The following is a 4,986-nucleotide window of genomic DNA, read 5'->3' as shown; positions in this document are numbered from 1 at the left end:
ACTTTCTTTCTTTCTCTCTTCTTCTCACGTTGGATGTATGGGAAGATGATGATTTCTTTTCATCTTTCCTCCCTTTTATATTAATCATTTAATAATAAAATAATACTAAAAATATTAATAAAATATTAATAAAATAACATTTATCTAATTAATTAATTAAAAATATCACCAACATCATCATTACATTCTAGAGTTCTCTCTCTCTGTAATTGACCATTTTGACCTTCATAATATTTTAAAATTCTATCCTTGAATCATCACTTAATTTGGTAAAATTACGATTTAGTCCCTTAAAATTCTTCACCTTTTCAATTTGGTCCTAATTCATCCATTATCCTTAGTTTCTAGATTATTCCACCCATAAAATATTTGCACTATTGGTCCTTCAACTTTTTATATTTACACTTTACCCCCTCAAATTTTGAGTATTTACTCTTGGTCAACAAAATTTTTCTCACTTTTACGATATAATCCTTTCTTGAATTAATATATCATAATATACTTCCCAATGTTGCCATAACTCAAAATCTCCCATTTTGTCACTTTATTTCCTTATTTTACTATATCAAGGATACCTATTTTCTTACTGTAGTAGTTTTCAGGGTATTTCAGTAATAATTTTTAGGATATTACATATGAGCAAGGCATACAATTGGGTGGAATGGGAGTTTTTGAAACAAATGATGACCAAAATGGGTTTTGATGATTTGTGGGTTGATCTTATCATGCACTGTATTAGCACTATTTCGTATTTGGTTGTTTTAAATGGTGTACCAAGGATGGTCTTTGCCCCAGAAAGAGTGATGGGAGTCGAATCCACCAATATAAACCTACGCCTTAGTTTGCAAATTATGCAGTATAGGGAGTAGGGTCGATCCTCGAGACCGGTTTATCAGAAATTGTTGCTCGCTTGACCAGATTTATGTCGGGCAAATTGTCGTGCCCAAGACGCTCGAGGGATAAAATTTGAAAACCCGAAATTAATGAAAAATAACGTCAAAAGTAAAAGTTGAAAATGAATAATAAAACCGTGAAATAAATATTAAGAAAATTAATTAGAATGAGCTCACTTTAGACACTAATTTTCATCGTCTTTGAACCGATCCTCGAAATTGGATGAACTCCTCTTTTCCAATAAGCTAGTTATAGCTACCAAGGACGCCTCGGACACCAACTCTTCCTTGTGTAAATTAGTTATGGAACGTCCAATAACTAATTCTTACCGATCGAACAACCACGAAACGTTCGTGATTTAGAACTCCGCGACTTTGCGTTCTAGAAGAGCCTAGCTCGAACCAATGCCCTCAACCGCTGGGACATTTAAATCCGCCACTACTTCCTTGACGGAACCAAACAAAGAATCTCCACTTGGCACGCCAATGTGTTCACGAAAACCGATTAGAAACGTTCCTTTGAATTCTAATCAGACGTCTAACCACACTAAATCAAACGACGTCTTTTTTGACTTAGTGTTGATCTGACTTTATGAGTTGACAAAATCATACTCTTAATCTGGAGAAGTAATAAGTACTGGAATTTTAGGAGTTAAATGGCTCGGGTTCGTAACTCACGGGTTTTGACGAGGCTAACTTCGGCCTAAAGTTGAAAATGGGTTTAGTTGGCTAAGGTTTGGGGCATGTTGGTATTTGATAAATTAAATAAGGTAGGAATGGTGAAAAGATGGGTGATGTGATTGAGTATGAGGGTTGGAATATATTAAAGTGGGATGGTTGACTATTTGGAAAAAAAATTGAAAAAGGAATTACAAATGGCTTGATTTGGTGATTAGCTACTGAAATTAAAAATTGAAGGAAAGGAAACTAAAGAAACAACAATGCTACGTGAGAAAAGAGAGAATGTATTGAAAGACAAGAACTTAATATTTTTTGATTGATGAATAAATGAACAATACATGCTCTATTTATACTAGAGGATTTACTAAATTAAGAGCCAACTAGTCATAGAAAATTAAGAAAAAAAAATATTCCATGACAAAAAAATATCCCAAAATAATCTCCCCCACTAAGTCAACAAAATTTTCAGCTAATTAATATTGGAAAAATTCTACTTTGGCCCTCCTTCTTTGCTTCTTTCTTTAATTTGGCCCAATTGTTTCCATTTTCTTCTATTTAACCCCAAATTGCATTCCTGCACAAAATTCAATAAATATGACAAAATTAGTGGTACATTCTCATAAATTAACCAATTTAATTACATTAAATATGTAACTTTAGCATTTAATCAAAGAGGTTTGCGTCAAGGTAATCCTTTAAGCCCTTTCTTATTTCTCATTTGTAGTGAAGGGTTTTCAACTCTATTAAGGCTCGCAAATGAGTAAGGGAGTTTGAGAGGGGTTAAGGCAAGCAGAAGAGGGCCTTAGATTTTCCACCTTCTTTTTGTTAATGACTGTATTTTATTTGGGGAAGCGACTGATAAAGGTACAGCGATGTTCGAAAAGGTTCTAAAAGAATACGAAGTTTGCTTAGGCCAATGTGTCAATTTTGGGAAGTCGACTGTGTTTTTCAGTTCAAATACCATTGATACAGTCCGTATTACCATATCAAATAGGTTGGGGGTCAAAAGGTCCAACAATTTCGAGAAATATTTAGGTCTGTCAAATATGGTGGGTAAGAAGAAACGTCTGGCGTTCCAACACTTAAAGGATCGCATAAAGATGAAGATTGATAGCTGGAGTACAAGTTTATTGTCGCAAAAAATAAAAGAGGTTTTCATAAAAGCCGTTTTACAAGCAATCTCAACATACACAATGGCATGCTTTCTATTGCCGAAATCAATATGCGAAAAGATGGAACAAATTATAGCAAATTTCTAGTGGCAAAAGGGTTATGGGAGACGTGGGATCCATTGGTGTTCATAGAGTAAATTATGCGAATTAAAGGAGTGTAGTGGTCTTAGTTATCGTAATTTAGGAAAATTTATTTTGGCCTTTCTCGCAGAGTAAGGTTGGAGATTAATTGACAATCCCAAGACCCTTTTAGCACGAACGTTGAAAGCCAAATATCATCCAAATTCTGATTTCTTAAATTCAAAGTTAAAGAACTTACATTCATATACTTTTCCAAGTATATGGGCTGCGAAATGACTCCTTCTATCTGGACTGTACTGGAGGGTGGGCACTGGTCGTGACATTAGAATCGAGGACGATGGTTGGGTTCCGAATGTTGAAGGCCTGTTGATTAGACAAATGGTTAGTAGGCAGAATATTATAAGGGTTGCGGATCTTATTGACAGTACTACTAGATCATGGAGAACTGAGTTGATTTTGAATACATTTTCTGAAGATGATGTTCAAAAGATTCTACAAATTCCACTAGCTCATTTTCCCCATGATGATTTTTTGGTATGGAAGGGTGAATCATTGGGCGAGTATACTGTGCGTAGCAAATAAAAGTTACTATTACAAGGTAATGCTCACAATATTAATAGTTATAACCTGATTGAAAATAATAAATGCTACAAGAAGCTGTGGAACAGTGACTTCCCTTCCAAATTAAATATTACAGCTTGGAGAGCCACTCTCAACTATCTTCCTACACTAGTGAATCTAAGAATAAAAAGATTAACTAATGAAGATGTTTGTCCAATATGCAGGCAAGGGCTAGAAACTAGGGAACACATTTTCTGTGATTGTGTTGTTACAAAGGAAACGTGGGAAAAATTAGACTATGCCTGGTCTCATGATATATCCCAAATGGAGTTTATGGAGTAGTTTACCTGGGTCCTTTTAAACAGTAAGGCAGATGGATGTCGAATCTTTGTCTACGCCATTTGGGCTATCTGGTCTGTTAGAAATCAATGGATTCATGAAGGACATAATAGATTTGGAGTAGAGACATCGAAGTTCATATTACAGTATATACAGGACCTAAAAGATACTGATAGAAAACATCTTACCTTAAGTCCGGACTCTGATTTGTGGAGACATTCGAAACAAGGCTTCTTTAAAATAAACTTCGATGCTGCTTTTGATAACAGTAAAAATAGATTATGCTCGGGAATCATAGTCATGAATTTTAAAGGAGATGTTTTGGCCTCAAAAACAATGGTCCACGATAACATTCCTTCCAAATTCGCAGTTGAAGCCATTGCATGTTTGCAGGCGGTTACTATGGGTAGAGATTTGGGGATGAAATATGTTGAAATTGAGGGTGGCTCCTTAATAGTAATCAAGAAAGTTAAAAATCCAAATAAAGACAAATCGGCAATTGGATCATATATTCATGATATTAAAGAACAAAATGTGACTTTTTATGAATGCAAGTTTCAACATGCAAGGCGAGCAGCAAACAAATCAGCACACAATTTAGCATCTGAAAGGCTAAAAATGGGTAAAAATGCATGAAAATGTTGGTCAAGATCTAACTGAATTGGAAGTCGACCGGGGATGGAGATGAAGCCCACACCGAAACAGAATCATCAAGTGGTTATATGGAGTATGAGAAGATATTGAATCGATTTCTCTGTCTGTTTGTCTTCTCTAAGAGCTGGTCGTTTGGGTTGCAGATATTTTCTACAGAATAATCTAGAAGAAGACAGCTCATATGGTTGGGTTGCTGTTTTATTGTCGTTTAGTTTATTGTTTCTTTTTCTTTGAATTTTGGTAGGCCTTTAGTCTTTGTTTTTTAGGACTGGCTTGTGCTTTGTTATTAGGCTTTACTGTTTTGGTCTTTTTCCTTTTAAATACAACCCAGTATTTTGATAAGAAAAACATTAAAATAAATGTTTTCCAACAAATAGAAAAAAAATTAAAATATGTATATTTAAATAAAATAAAGATAAGTACAACTTAACAAGTAAATATTTCTAAAATAATAGTAAAATTAATAATCAAACATGAGTTATACAATATCCAAACAATAATAATAAAATAATAGGAATATAATAGCGAAATGATAACAAAACAATGAAAAAACAGTGGCAAAATAGTAAAAAAAATGTGGCAATTTTTTTTTTTGCAAATTTGGG

At 34.1% G+C, this 4,986-nt stretch overlaps 1 long non-coding RNA gene across 1 annotated transcript; it reads right to left on the bottom strand.

Annotated features, from left to right (window-relative positions):
• Window positions 1-1,861: 1,861 nt before the first annotated feature.
• On the bottom strand, window positions 1,862-4,546 carry LOC105790321 (uncharacterized). The gene is made up of 4 exons (XR_008198926.1): window positions 3,916-4,546; window positions 3,736-3,803; window positions 3,066-3,190; window positions 1,862-2,148 (listed from the first exon to the last, which is right to left on the bottom strand). It is a non-coding gene; the product is annotated as an uncharacterized LOC105790321 (long non-coding RNA).
• Between the last annotated feature and the right edge of the window lie 440 nt (window positions 4,547-4,986).

The sequence above is a fragment of the Gossypium raimondii genome, chromosome 8, assembly GCF_025698545.1.
Source record: "Gossypium raimondii isolate GPD5lz chromosome 8, ASM2569854v1, whole genome shotgun sequence".
Taxonomy (NCBI): domain Eukaryota; kingdom Viridiplantae; phylum Streptophyta; class Magnoliopsida; order Malvales; family Malvaceae; genus Gossypium; species Gossypium raimondii.
Note: the sequence above shows the minus strand (reverse complement) of the source record. Positions and strands in the feature narration are given on the sequence as shown.